Source organism: Heterodontus francisci, chromosome 13 (genome assembly GCF_036365525.1).
Source record: "Heterodontus francisci isolate sHetFra1 chromosome 13, sHetFra1.hap1, whole genome shotgun sequence".
Classification (NCBI taxonomy): domain Eukaryota; kingdom Metazoa; phylum Chordata; class Chondrichthyes; order Heterodontiformes; family Heterodontidae; genus Heterodontus; species Heterodontus francisci.
Window position 1 is genome coordinate 9901601 of NC_090383.1, and position 15915 is coordinate 9917515.

The 15915-nt window shown below is 45.1% G+C and overlaps 1 protein-coding gene across 7 annotated transcripts in view; it reads right to left on the minus strand.

Moving 5' to 3' along the window:
• plcb4a (phospholipase C, beta 4a) overlaps positions 1-15915 on the minus strand; it is a 466151-nt gene that overhangs the window by 336026 nt on the left and 114210 nt on the right. For 6 of the 7 annotated variants that reach the window (XM_068044344.1, XM_068044346.1, XM_068044345.1 and 3 more), the window contains one exon: positions 5552-5616. The gene's annotated coding sequence lies outside the window, so the exon portion shown is untranslated. The remainder of the gene's footprint in view (positions 1-5551; positions 5617-15915) is intronic. The other variant, XM_068044348.1, reaches the window with a different exon arrangement.

Here is a 15915-nt window from a genome sequence, read left to right on the forward strand (position 1 = left end):
ATCTGCTGCTGAAACCCTCATTCATGCCTTTGTTACCTCTAGACTTGACTATTCCAACGTACTCCTGGCCAGTCTCCCACATTCTACTCTCCACAAACTTGAGGCTATCCAAACCTCTGCTGCCTATTCACTATCATCCCCTGTGCTTGCTGACCTACACTGGCTGCCTGTCAAGCAACATCTTCATTTTAAAATTCTCATCCTCGTTTTCAAATCCCTCCATGGCCTCACAGTTCCCTATCTCTGTAATCTCCCCCAGAACCCCAACCCTTCGAGATATCTGCACTCATCTAATTCTGGTCTCGAGTGTCCCTGATTTTAATCGCTCCACCACTGGTGGCTGTGCCTTCAGCTGCCTGGGCCCTAAGCTTTGGAACTGCCTCCCAACACCTCTCCACCTCACTCCCTCGCTTTCCTCCTTGAAGACACGCCTTAAAAGCTACCTCTTCAAAGAAGCTTTTTGTCATCTGCCTGAAAAATCTCCTTGCGCAGCTCGGTGACATTTTGTTTTATATAGTGCTCCTATGAAGTGCCTTTGGACGTTTTATGATGTTAAAGGTGCGATATAAATAAGTTGTTGTTGGAGTACACTGCCTGTGAAGGTGATGGAAGCAGATTCAACAATAAGTTTTAAAGAGGAGTTGGATAAATATTTGAAAAGGAAAAATTTACAGTGCTATGGAGAAAGAGCAGGAGTGTGACTCATTGGATAGCTCTTTCAAAACAGGCAGCACTAGCTGCATGGGCTGAATGGCCTCCCTTTGTACTACCTCATTCTACGATTCTAAAAGCCTTTATTAACTTATCTCTAATTTTTTCTCTGTTAGCATCTGGAGTATGAGCAACTCAATTCTGCAAAAGGCAACCTCTGCGAACACTCAAGCATCTTTTTTACTCAAAATCACTCTAGCAATCCACGCAGGACATGAAGGGCGACAGTTTGTCTTCAAAGATGCTTGATTTAAAGGGACAATGCACTTCCACGTTACATTTTCATGAAATGCTTTTATATCTTCTCTCCCTCCAAAGGAAACAAGCAGCTACATAGGAATACAAAAGGAGCAGCAGAAGAACACCGCTAACCACAAGTTAACCAGCCATGTAATATCCGAGGCCCTGCAGGAAAGGGAGATGGCGAAACCTGTCAGATGGTTCCCTTAGCAGACTGTCAAAGTCGACAGACACAGTGATAGTCAAAGTCATTTGGCAAGAACGCCTCATTAGCATAATCTCCAAACAAGCACCAGGGCATAGCCAGACTGGTGGTGAGTGTCAGATTCTTCATACACAGCCGGCGTCTCAATGCCACCGCACCGCTGTCCTCCAGGTAGCTGCTGTAGGAAAGAGACAGACAGTCACCCTCATCTCCTGGTAGAATGCGTGTTTGCAAACATCGACTGCACAGAAATGCAGTGGTTTTTGTCAAGGTTCATCCCCAGCAACTCCGTAACAGAGGACTCTGCGGGCTGTTCCCAAGGTCGCACACAGAGACAAGCATCAACTTTTTGTTCTAAGGCCATCAACTTGGTGAAAGATAGTCTTTGGTCTGCCCGAACCTTGCTGGTCTTCCAGTGCAAGGAGCTATCCACGACTGAGGATTGCAAATGAGCACATTCCAAGGTCCAGGACTATGTGCTAAGGAACACACTGAAGCTTGGCGCAAAGGTTGACTGGGTACAGGCCAGCTGAGGGCCCTCCCACCAAAGTACAATAAGGGGCTGGAATGAGTGTAAGACTCCGCGGGCTGTACGCATCGGGAAATATATAATTTAATGAAAATGTAGATGCAATTTGCATTGTAAGTGCGCAAAGCACCTTAGAGTGCCAGGAGCTGTATTTAACCTAACTGGTCTGTGTTGCACTAACTATGTGAACTACCATACTTGAATTAGACCTTTACAAATTTATCAGTAAAAAAATATTTTTGGAAAAAAAAAGCATGAGCAGAAGCAAAACCCTGAGTGGACACGAAGAGCAGGCACTGCAAATCATGGGCAAGCAGACAGGAGAAATAGTTAGTTACTACAAAGAGCTGTTCCCAGGTGAAGCACTGAACAAGAGAGAAAACGGGAAGACCGAGCATATGTGGTGGTGGTGGGGGGAGAAGAGAGCGAGCAAGCGCACGCGGGGAGGGGGGGGAAGAGAGCGAGCGCACGAGGGGAGGGGGGGGAAGAGAGCGAGCGCACGAGGGGAGGGGGGGGAAGAGAGCGAGCGAGCGCACGAGGGGAGGGGGGGGGGGAAGAGAGCGAGCGAGCGCACGAGGGGAGGGGGGGGGAAGAGAGCGAGCGCACGAGGGGAGGGGGGGGGGGGAAGAGAGCGAGCGAGCGCACGAGGGGAGGGGGGGGGAAGAGAGCGAGCGAGCGCACGAGGGGAGGGGGGGGGGAAGAGAGCGAGCGAGCGCACGAGGGGAAGGGGGGGGAAGAGAGCGAGCGAGCGCACGAGGGGAGGGGGGGGGGAAGAGAGCGAGCGAGCGCACGAGGGGAGGGGGGGGGGAAGAGAGCGAGCGAGCGCACGAGGGGAGGGGGGGGGAAGAGAGCGAGCGAGCGCACGAGGGGAGGGGGGGAAGCGAGCGAGCGAGCGCACGAGGGGAGGGGGGGGAAGCGAGCGAGCGCACGAGGGGAGGGGGGGAAGAGAGCGAGCGCACGAGGGGAGGGGGGGGAAGAGAGCGAGCGAGCGCACGAGGGGAGGGGGGGGAAGAGAGCGAGCGAGCGCACGAGGGGAGGGGGGGGAAAGAGAGCGAGCGAGCGCACGAGGGGAGGGGGGGAAGAGAGCGAGCGAGCGCACGAGGGGAGGGGGGGAAGAGAGCGAGCGAGCGCACGAGGGGAGGGGGGGAAGAGAGCGAGCGAGCGCACGAGGGGAGGGGGGGGAAGAGAGCGAGCGAGCGCACGAGGGGAGGGGGGGGGGAAGAGAGCGAGCGAGCGCACGAGGGGAGGGGGGGGGGAAGAGAGCGAGCGAGCGCACGAGGGGAGGGGGGGGAAGAGAGCGAGCGAGCGCACGAGGGGAGGGGGGGGAAGAGAGCGAGCGAGCGCACGAGGGGAGGGGGGGAAGAGAGCGAGCGAGCGCACGAGGGGAGGGGGGGAAGAGAGCGAGCGAGCGCACGAGGGGAGGGGGAAGAGAGCGAGCGAGCGCACGAGGGGAGGGGGAAGAGAGCGAGCGAGCGCACGAGGGGAGGGGGAAGAGAGCGAGCGAGCGCACGAGGGGAGGGGGAAGAGAGCGAGCGAGCGCACGAGGGGAGGGGGAAGAGAGCGAGCGAGCGCACGAGGGGAGGGGGAAGAGAGCGAGCGAGCACACGAGGGGAGGGGGAAGAGAGCGAGCGAGCACACGAGGGGAGGGGGAAGAGAGCGAGCGAGCACACGAGGGGAGGGGGAAGAGAGCGAGCGAGCACACGAGGGGAGGGGGAAGAGAGCGAGCGAGCACACGAGGGGAGGGGGAAGAGAGCGAGCGAGCACACGAGGGGAGGGGGAAGAGAGCGAGCGAGCACACGAGGGGAGGGGGAAGAGAGCGAGCGAGCACACGAGGGGAGGGGGAAGAGAGCGAGCGAGCACACGAGGGGAGGGGGAAGAGAGCGAGCGAGCACACGAGGGGAGGGGGAAGAGAGCGAGCGAGCACACGAGGGGAGGGGGAAGAGAGCGAGCGAGCACACGAGGGGAGGGGGAAGAGAGCGAGCGAGCACACGAGGGGAGGGGGAAGAGAGCGAGCGAGCACACGAGGGGAGGGGGAAGAGAGCGAGCGAGCACACGAGGGGAGGGGGAAGAGAGCGAGCGAGCACACGAGGGGAGGGGTAAGAGAGCGAGCGCACGAGGAGAGGGGGAAGAGAAGAGAGCGAGCGCACGGTGAGGGGGGGGGGGGGGGGTAAGTGAGAGAGAGCGAACAGAATAAAACTGTCTATTTGTCTCTGAATATTTGTCTTACTCTTTTCCTTATTGTTTGCCCAAGTTCCTCACTGAATCTCCTCTCTTTTCTTTATCTCCCCAAATAGCTCTCCCACACATTCTGTGACATCAACTGATGCTGTTTGCTAACATAGTTAAGGTCAATTCAAACTCTAGCGTTGCTTTGAGAAATTCTGACATATTAGAGCTTTTTAAAAAAGTGTTTAAAAATAAGCTTCATTATCATGGATACCAAAAAAAAAAAACTTACTTCCAAGCACGGCGAGCACATAACATTATTTTAACCCAACATTTTGGGATTTCAATTTATTTTCTTTATGACTTTCCTCCTGTGTAGCATTTCAAGGGCTACAAACTTCCACAATCCTATGCTTGATGGTGAGACCGCTGTATTATTATTTGCATGTTTGTTTTAGTTTAGTATTATTGCTTTGAGAACTTCTAATTTCAAGACCATTTCAGTGAAATTGCCATTACTGCCTGTTTGCTGGCATTTTCAGGTCTGAGATTGCAGCAGTTGCTTGTTGCCACTTATGAGAGCAGATGCCATAGTAGAATATTAATGAGTCAAGTAACTCCATTTAATTTTAAAATTGCTGTGTTGAAGAGTTTCATTATAGTTTTTAATTGCCTTCTTGACTCCGACATTAAAAGTGTGAAAATTAGCATAATTCACCATCATTCTCAAACAACCTTCAAATCGCAGAACAATTTTAGTCAGGCTTTACCACCTGGCACCAAACTTCCTCACTCAAAGTGGTGCACAAATTCACACTGGCCCAAATTAACCTCTGCTGAACTTGACTGCTTTAATTTAAATGCAATAGGCGAATGAATGCCAGGAAGAACTATTGCTTAGATTCAGAACTAAACTCACAGGGAGTGGCTTCAAGTTCTGTGTCGGACATGAATCTCAGCTGCCCAAAAGCGACAGAGGATAGCACCATGTCTGCTTTTGCTGATGGCAATCAAAAGCCCTCATAATACAAGCCTGCTGCACTAAAGATTTTGAATTTGACACAGCACATCGCTCCGCCCCACTCCACAAACCTACCTGAAATATCCTAGCTTCCCTTTGAAGAACCTCCAATCTCAAAGTGTAGCGTCGCAATGTCCAACACTCATTGCATGGGCAACCTTCATTCCAGGCAGCTGCACAGCAGAATTCTCAAAGAGACTCAAGAGGCTCCACCCAGCCCCACCAAAATAAGTAAGTAACTCACCATCGGTGCTCTTCTCCAGCTGGACTGCCAGCTGAAACTGTGACACGTACAAAACTACGCCTGGTGGCTCAGAAGCAGCACACCGTGTAGCTGCAGTGCTGCTGAGGGTGCTGCATATCTTCTGAATGGATGCTCATTGCAAGCTGGTCTAAAAGGGAAATTTTCCAGACTCTGCAATGCTGACACTGAAGCTACTGAATGTCTAAAGCACATATGCTGTCTAACCATGCCCCTTTACACTCTGCAATAGAGTGCTACAGACAGCAGTGTACAGTAATAGCAGTGTTACAGAGGGCAGTGTACAGTGATAACAGTGTTAGAGGGAGCAATATCTAGTAAGTTAGGGCATGTTCAAAAACAAAAGGAATTCTGCATTTCAGTACTGCTTAGCAACTGCGATCTCTTATGATGATCTATTTTTAAAAAGATGCTTACCAAACAATGACTATGCCTGGATGAATGCGATCTAGTTCATCAAATGCGTCATCGGTCGCTTTCTTCTGTAAGAGAGTAAAATTCAATTAAAAAGATTCGCTGACAATCTACTGTATAAGGATCTTTCTTGAAAAAAAAGCATGTATATAATTAGAAGTTTTGCATCTAGCAATCATTCACAGTGTCAAAGTCTCTATGGTGTCACACCTCCAAAGCAACATGGGGCACTCGAGCAATAAATTTATTTTAATACAACAGTTACTACAAGTGACTTCAAAAGTACTTCTATGGCTGTGAAGTGTTGTAGAACCTCCTGAGGATGTACAAGATGCTATATAAATGCAAATTTTTTTATTGCTTTCTTTTAAGATAACGATTGTTGCCAATACCATTGTTTACCCACACTGACAAGCTCAAACAGCGGCTAAACCTGAAACGGACAAATTCAACTTTATCCAGTTGGAAGATAGCAAAAGCTATTATAATTAGCTATGGGCAGTCAAGCTCAAAGCTTAATCAAATTACACAATATTTTTGAAAGCTACCATACATGAATTAGTGTTATAAAACCAACTATTTAAAAATCACTAAAAGCATTATGCTCCAATTTCAGCTTTTTTGAGTCACTTAATAATTCACCTGAAGATTAAATTTATAACTGAATACACATGTTGAAAAATTCTCCAAGAAGTCAATCCAGTTAGCTATGAGCCAACATTGTTCATTTTATCCTGTACAAACCTGCCTCTATCTTTGGGCTTTTGGCAGGGGTGCTACAAGATTCTCAGTGCTGGCAGTGCCTACAAGGGCTTTCTTGATCTGTCCCTTGCTGTGAACATATTTCACTTCAGTTTGCAGTTTGGGATAATTAGAAAGCTGTAACTTTTTTATGCTTGGAAAAATACGATCATTTGCAGATGTAATAACCAAACAAGCTAATCCAACTGGGGAATCTGTGCAGTACAACTTCATTTCTCAAATGCTCACAACCGAAATAAAGTCAGCCTACAATCCAGTCGAATCAACTCACTGGCAGGGTTTAGCCTGCTGAATGTTTTTTTTTTGGAACGTTGAGTAATAATTTTAACAAAGACTGTTTGGAATTGGGCTTGTGACTGCACTGAATAAGCCATCATTCTTTTCTGCTCAAGCCAGGTATCCATTTCTAATTAGCACAAAAAATTCCCAACTTTATTTCAGAAGCAAACTTGCTTCTTTCCCAACTTGTAGCCCTATATACTCCTCCCGACTTGCCAACCCCAGGCTGATGTAGATTCACCCCCAGGTCACAGTCACTGCCCGGTCTAACTGCAACAATCATTAATATCAGAGTAGAATGAGGCAGTCTGCAGCATTAATAAATGCAAATAAACTTTACGCTATCCATAATAACAATTATTATAAGGCAGGCAGAATGCAGTAACATTTAATAATCAAAACTGGAACCCAGTAATGACTACTTTAACTAAACAAGACAACTGTATGTTAAACAAATATTGCAAATCCACTATAGAATTGCACAGAATTTACAGCACATAATGCAGTTGACCCAGATTTTGTGGTAGTAATGACAATAAAATTGTCAGCATTTGCATCATTACCACTCAAACCGGCAGCAACATCTGGAGTCCGCCTATACATAATTAAAACGCAGAAATCCAAAGGTTGCTATCAGCGATTCTCTGATGCATCACAGGGTGTGCTATTGATGTACCTGCAGACAGCAACCAATTAAAAATCACCCAGAACTTCCTCTGTTATGCTCAAATACCAACATTAAAAACTCATGCAAAATCTTGCTTTGTTAATGATGTGTAACTGAGTTTTTAAAGAAGAACAGTACAGCACAGGAACAGGCCATTCGGCCCTCCAAGCCTCTGCCGATCTTGATGCCTGCCTAAACTAAAACCTTCTGCACTTCCGGGGACCGTATCCCTTTATTCCCATCCTATTCATGCTTTTAAATGGCATACTAAGTCATAACTGCAGCTGAAAGACCTCTCTGGCCCTGGAAACCTAATTATATATTTGTGTAGTGTCAATTTTTTACATTTTGATAAAAATTCCATGGACTTTATAAAATATATATTTTTGAAGTTTATAGTATTTCAGCTTCTAATATGTATACCCCAATCTTTATTTCACTCTAATAAAGTAAATGATAATTAGTGCATTTTCCTTCCTGGTTTACAGTCTGAAAGAATTCTTCAATGCGATTGGCTGCTTAGCCAGCTTGATGACGACATCACTGTTGCTGGACGCCTGGAGATCCCCTTGATTTAGCACCAGGTTCAAATTAAAGTCAGGAAAGGGTAAATCCACACCACGGAGATCGCTACATCTTTGTGGTTAGTTTGCTTTCGAGAGTCATGTCGAACGCCATCACTGCCACTGATTGCAAAATCGGGACCCACATAAATATAAATTACTGACAAGGTGGTGGTTTAGGGAAGGATGAAGTTAACATCCTAAGGAACATCTGTAAAATGACAGTTAAATACTATCAGCATTATTAGAATTGGCTTGTATCTCTCAGTATATTACATTAATCATTCCAGCAATATATATTGTGTCAGTAAATTTGCTGTATTACAGTAATGGGCAGACCACTACTGAGTTGAGTTAAGACTGCAGCATTATTGCAGCAAACATCTAGAAACCATACTCCAAGTTCTCGATTAAGCAACACCGCAGCAAATACTAAATACAACATTTATTCACATACCATTAGCAAAGCTTGCTTCAGATGCAAATAATTTTGCTCTTTCCTCTTCAACCACTTTATTTTTAGTTATAAAAAAAATGGCCCCATCTCCTACAATGAATTTGCACTACTTGCTTAAGATGCAATCGCTTTATTCATGCTTATTCTTCACTCCTCCTTCCCCAGCGCCGCATTCCCTCAGCACTGCACTGAAATGTCAACCTACATTATGTTGACTCTAAAGCTGTGGAATCTGATTTTTAATATGTATCTTGTAATTTGGAACAAATTCTTCTACTTTTGGAGTATCTGCCAGCAATGCTGCTAATTGAGCAAATAATTAGCAATCGCCAGCATGATCCTAATTCCGGCCGAGCTCTCTGATGGCCTGAAACAAAGAAATCAATCAGCATGGGAGGGCCGGGGCCACTGGAACTGCTGTGTAAAGTGGAGGATTCAGAGAAAATAGCACTAAAATGCTAATCACTGACTGTACGTCTCTCCGTGCTATCGAATGAGGTGCTGGCTCACTAGCACAAGATTTTCAGTCGGAGGAACAAACAATCAGAGCTACCATGACTTTGCTCATGAAAGGTTTTACAACGGGGTCGGTAATGCAGTCCCTATGCAATACTGCTGGTTCTCGTCTTATTCAAGCAAACCATACAAGTGTGTTCAAATGAGTATATCATGCATTGTACAAGGTAAGGTCAATTCATTGGCATATCTATTTGGCATTCCCAATTCATTGCGCTTCATCTGCCAGGAGAGCTATTAAGGAAAGGGAGAATGGGGCAAGGTCTGGAATTTGGAGCGTTAGCATTCAGTAAAGGGCCGCTGGCAGCCCATACAGCTTTTCCTGGAAAGTGAATGATAGTTGGGAGTAGATAGAGAAAGAGAAGAGGGCACAGAAGCCCCTCTTCCAATATTTACGACATCGCAAATATGTCTTGCTCTCAGCAATGCAGCTGCCGGTCAGCCACACTGGGGTCTGCTGGATGCTTCTGAGATCTTGAAGGCCTCTGCTCTCCATAATGCAGGAGACACCAGCTATAGCGTATCAGCCCTAGTACGTCGACACTGTGTCAGAAGTGGACAGAACAATAAGGGAAGTGCGGCACAAACTCAATGATGAGTAACCAAGTTAAGAGATTCCAATGGAAACTATACTCTGCACACGACAACAGAATTTTTTTTTTAGACAAGAGGGTTAGAAGAGTTCTGTTGCCAAAGTTACAGTCCACTAATCAGCCACGTCTAACCCAAAAACATCAATGAGTTTCAAAGGCATTTCATTGAGCATTTCATAAATGGGCAGATAAGGAAATATCATGAATACAAAGCTGATTATTTTGTGCATAAATGGAAGAAGGTGATAACATTGGAAAGGCAGCTCAGGTTTTTATTCATCATTGTAAGTATCACAATCGATCCTTATGAGAAGCTTCAGGATAGTTATCCAAAGCCATGTGAAGTGTAACCTGTGTGCCACAATACTCATGACTATCATTCAGCTAGTTGTCAAAGAATATAGGCAGAAACTGTTATTGACGATTAGTGCAAGAAAGCCCTGAGAAGATAGAGTATGCTTGAGCCTGTGGGGGCGTCATAGTCAACCACAAGGAGTTAAATGTTAGCATTGTAATGGTGTCTAAGAAAACAGTAGCCAAATTCATCCTTCAGAAGCATGAAGGTCTCTGTTCAACATCAATGCGATCCCAAGTACAATGCACCAGGTACACCACAGCTGATCATTCCCCTGGTCCGATTCCAGCAGCTGAAAGTGATACCTTGGTGCCAATTGAGGCTGGCGTGAAGAGACAGGAATATTCACACAACAGTCACCCCCACTGTCACACGCTGATGGAAACTTCCCATAGTCCTAGGAACAGGAAAACCTCACTTTCTTAGCTAGAGTACATTTCACTCAGTCATACTGCACACTGTGAGCGATGGATTTAGGGCTGCCTTCAAATAGCAGGATTTGTGTGGCATTTCATATCACCAACTGCCACTGTTATGTTAGGGACAACAGAGATAGAGACTTCTGTTCTGCCTCCTTGGAATAGACGATGTTCGAAGCAAAGTTTGAATGGGAGTCTCGATATTATCCAATCTCGTGGCACCACTTGAAAAAGAGCAGGAGAGTTCTTTTGGTGTGCAGGCCAACACTTATCCCTCAACCAATGTCACTAAACAGATTACCTGGTTATTTGTCTCATTTTTTTGAGAGACTTTGCTGTGCACAAATTGGTTGACAACAGTGACTACAGTTCAAATGTAGTCACTGGCTGTGAACCAATTTAGGATATACTGAGGATATGAAAGTTTCTATATAAATGCAATTCTGTTCTTGCTTTTTTGGAGGTGTCAGAATGCAAATAAAATGCTGTCAAGGTCAGCACCACCTCCTCTCTGCGACAGACGCCACTGAAACATACAACAAAGTCATTGCTCAAGATTTCAAAACATTGCTTACAATGCACTTTGCTTTTGACATGGGTCTCACAATATTGACTGCCGTGGCAAAATAGTATCATGCGCCATGGTAAAGGAGGGTAGCCAAACGCCCCCAAAAGCCATGCATCTGGCCTGATATCTTTGTGGAACAGATCTCAAATGTTGGATTGCCAGAGTATACAAGAATTATGGCAGCTCCCATAACACCTGAATTAATGTGGAGGATGCCCAGGTTGACATCACACATTACCCTGCACATTGAGAGAGTGAAATCATTTTCAATTTTTGTTGGACATGGCTTAACCTAATGGAGCCTGAATGGCTAAACACATGCAATTAATGATGCTCTGAACCTTTGGAAAACTAGCCATTTCAAGGAAGCCATACTGCCTGGATCTCTGCTGCCACATCTGTGCCGAAGTGCATAGAAGAGCTGCATGGCTTAGCACAGTCTCTGTTGACTTCGAGAGTAAAAAAAATCAAATGAGCTGTGTAAAATCAGCCATGTGCCCGATCCCAGCAGTTTTAAGTTAAAATTGCCCGATAAGGGCAGACAGCAACTAATGCACTTCAGCAGAATGTACCAGTGGAACCAGCAGTCAAACAAACAAGCTTTAATTGGTCTTAAAAGCTTCTTACAAGCAATAAAAAGTACTCACTACTAATTTTAGTTTGTTTGGAGCCAATGGAGATATCCAATTTCTGATGCCACCTTCACCTCTATTTTAATTTTGTCTACTAGGCTTAGTAAATAAGGCACTGGGCACTAAGCCAAAAGTACAGCACAGAAACAAACCCCAGGTGAATTAAATTTATAAGTGGAAAGTAAATGACGGTACCAGGACAATCTCTTAATGCAGCAAGATGGTCTCTCTCTCTCTCGCTCCAAGCTACCAAATGCTTTGGTGAATTCTGAATATGAATACTTTCTAATGGGATCCAAGCCAAAATGCATATATGATCACCAGCCCAAACAATTAACCAGATGTCCCCTACATTTTTCTGGATAATAAAACAAAATGGAGAATGATTCTTGAGCTCAGCATTGCCTTACTATTCTCTTTTCAATTGGCACGATGTCACAAATAGATCGGAGTGATTTTACAGGGTGCTGAATACAATAACAAGGAATAATGAGATTCTGTATAAGCCATTGGGTGTTGCAGTCCTACATGTCTTTTTGGACACCCCATAAGTGAAAGGATATTGGAGCCACAGAAAAATGTAAGAGATTAGTTAGGTTGATGCCTGGGATGAGAAGATACATTTACGATGAAAATCTTCTCGCAGTTTTTCAAGTCAAAGTGTAAACATTATTGAAGTGTTCATCATTATGAAATGAGTGGAGAAGACAAACAGAATTAACTCATTTTCACTGCTCAGTGACTCGATAACAAGAAGATACAAGTTGAAGATTAGGACTAGTAGAAATTATAAAGATTTTGACTTGAAGCATTATTAAAATATTGAAGACATTGCTGCAGTTATTTAAGAGGGAGTTGGATAGACAAAGAAAAATGGTAAAGTGTCCAGGGAATGAATAGGAAAATGGAACTAGTACATACAGCCGTGTTGTGAAGCTAGCAATGGCATAAAGATAATGGGCCGAAATTAGTACCTCCTGCACCTAAATTCCTCTGAATTCATGAAAATAACGAAACCAATTATCTAGAATAAATTTAACAATTAGCTGCATGATAATAAGCAGACAACCTATGCCAGCTGCTCCCGCTATCACTGTAACTCAGCATGGACGTACAGGTGAAACCCCATTTACGTGGGTAAATGAGGTTTCTGCTGCATTTTTGGCAAAGCTACGGTATACGAGAGGAAGCAGAACCAAGGAATCCTCTGGCCATCAATCCTGCCTGGCTAACATTCTTGATTTTCCTGAAAAAGCGACCTCCCACGTTGAGTGATGAGATCCCATCTGACTGGTAAATTGTAATCTGCCCTGCATTCCAAATAGCAATTGACAAAGTTCTACATAAGAAACGACCAGGGCAATTTTAACCTAACCCCCCCCCCCCCAGCAGGAAGCTGAAGGGACTGGATTAGTCACCCATTCGATGGAGTAAAATGAGGCGGGTATAAAATAGGAGGTTTACTCAATCCTGTCAGCTTCTCACTGGGTGAGTTAGGTTAACATGAACCTCGTTATTCAAGGTAATAGCAATATGGATTCAGGGCAAGATCTGGAAATGGATGAGGCTGAAGGCTGTGAACAACAGATATTTATGAGAAGAATTATATCAGGGTGGGGTTCCCAGCAATCAGTACGGGATTCACGCTTGTTTCCAATTTACACTAATGACTTGGATTCAGAAGCTCAATGCAAATGGTGTCAAACTTATAAATGTTGATATTCAGAGAGACTTGGGTATGCTTGCATAAGGAACACAGCAAGTTAGCATGCAGGTACAGTAAGCAATCAGGAAGACAAATGGCATGTTGGCCTTTATTGCAAGGGGATTGGAGTATAAGAATAATGAAATCTTACTGAAATTGTACAGGGCTTTGGTGAGATCACACCTGGAACTGTGTGCAGTTTTGGTCTCCACATTTAAGAATGAATATACTTGCACTGGAGGCTGTACAGCAAAAGTTCACTAGATTTATTCCAGGAACCAAAGGGTTGTCCTATGATGAGAAGCTCAGTAAACTGGGCCTATATTCTCTGGAGTTAAGAATGAGAGGTGGTCTCATTGAAACTACAAGATTCTGAAGGGGCTTGTCAGGGTAGATATTGAGATGCTGCTTCTGCTAGCTGGGGAATCTAAAACACGGGGACACAGTCTCAGGATAAGGGGATGATCATTTAGGACTGAGATGAGGAGAAATTTCTTCACTCAAAGGGTTGTGAATCTTCGGAATTCTCTACCCCAGAGAGTAGTGGATGCTCCATTGTTGAATACATTTAAGGCTGGGATAGACAGATTTTTGATCTCTCAGGGAATCAAGGGATATAGGGAGCAGGCAGGAAAGTTGAGCTGAAGCTCAAGATCAGCCATGATCATATCAAATGACGGGGCAGTCTCATGGGCCTTGTGGTGTACTCATACTTCAATTTCTTGTGTTTAACGTGACCCACACTAAATATGCAATAGTAGCTGTATCTGAGACAGCAGCTCAGGGACTAAACAACAAATTAGGCAAAATAAGAATTTACGTTTCCAATGCCATAGATGCAATGGTGAAAGGACTGTGAGGTCTTTCTAGACCGAAGGGCTGATTAGCCTTCCTCACCTGTATTTAACATGCGCTAACAGCACCATTTTGAAATCTAGGGACAGAGGCAATGAGTATTACGTCACTCTAAATAAAAAGACAAAAGTTCACCTTGCTCACGAATGACAGGTCAGGTACTAATCAGTTGAACAAACATTCTTTGGGACTAGTTTTCAACCAATATGAATCCAACGGAACAGGATATGAAGTTATCTTTTCCAGTCACAAAGGTCAGTAGCACGAGTGGAAAAGGCACTAGGGGACCAGAAAATGTGGCTCAGATCATTTTTGCATCGAGCACAATCTTACGCCAAACCTTTTAACCAGTCTCATCAAAAAAGCATAATTTCATTTAAATATAATGCATGGAAATGAGTAAATGGCTTAACCCAAGATAAGTTCATGAGAATTGAAGTTGTGATTTTTTTTATTTTCCAGTTTTATTTCTTGTTGCCGTTTTTATGACCTCTTTCTTCATGTGTTTGTTCTCTTCTTCCGACAAAAAAGAAAAAAGTTGCATTTATCCAGCGCCTTTCACAACCGCAGGATGTCTAAAAGGATTTTACAGCCAATGAAGTACTTTTGAGGTGTAGTCCAAAAGTAGTTTCCGACATTACTGTTGTAATGTCGGAAACACCACAGCCAATTTGCACCCAGCAGGTATGACGACGACCAGATAATTTGATTTTAGTTATTAGTTATATTGATTGAGGGATAAAGATTGGCCAGAGCAACTGGGAGACCTCCCCTGCTCTTCTTTGAAATAGTGCCATGGGATCTTTTACATTCACCTGAAGGGCAGACCATGGCCGGAATTTTACTGCCGCCCCCTCCTCCCACCCATCAAAGAGCGGGATGGTGGTGCAGGGGAGGCATAAAATGGAGCAGGACGCTCAGGGGCCCTTCACGACGCGCTCCCGCCCCCACTTTGCGCAGAGTGGCAGCGGCAAAAAAAGGCCCGCCCACCCCAGGCCAATCAAGACCCTTAAGTGGCCATTAACGGCCACTTACAGGCCTCCACCCACCGCCACGGGGATTAACAGTTGGCAGCTTTCCGACGGCTTTGGTGGGGGGGTCCTCCTGATCAGGCACCCTGTGCCCAACATGCCCCCCGTCCCCCCAATCGACCACCCTTGCCTCACCGGGGCTCGACCAATTGCCCCTGGCAAGGCCCCAATGAGATCGCCTCTCATTCCTCTAAACTCCAGAGAATATAATCTCAATTTACTCAGCCTCTCATCACAGGAGAATCCCCTAATCCCAGGGACCAATTTAGTGAACCTTCGCTGTACCGCCTCCACTGTGAGTATATATATACCAAAACGGCACACAGTACTCCAGATGTGGTCTCACCAAAACCCTGTACAATTGCAGCAAGACTTCTTTATTCTTGTAGTCCAATCCCCTTGTGATAAAGGCCAGCAAGCCATTTGCCTTCTCAATTGCTTTGCTGTACCTGCATGCTAATTTTTTGTGTTCCTTGTGCGAGCACACTCAGCTCTCTTTGAACAGCAATATATACAAGTTTCACACCTTTCAAAAAATATTCTGCTTTTCTATTCTTTCGACCAAAGTGAATAACTTCAGATGTCCCTACATCTGCCATCTTATCGCCCACTCACTTAACCTGCCTATATTTCTTTGCAGCCTCTGTCTTCCCCATATCATACCTTTCCACCTAGCTTTGCATAATCAGCAAACTTATACATTACTCTCCGTCTCTTCATCCAAGTCATTAATATAGTGTAAATAGCTGAGGCCCAAACACTGATCATGCGGCACTCCACTATTTACTGCCTGCCAACTTGAAAATGCCCTGTTTATGCCCAGTCTTTGCTTCCTGGCCGTCAACCAATCCTCTATCCATGCTAATATATTACCCTCAAATCCATGAGCCCTTACCTTGTCTATTAACTTTCTGTCTGGCATCTTATCGAAAGCCTTTTGGAAATCCAGGTATACTGGTTGGCCT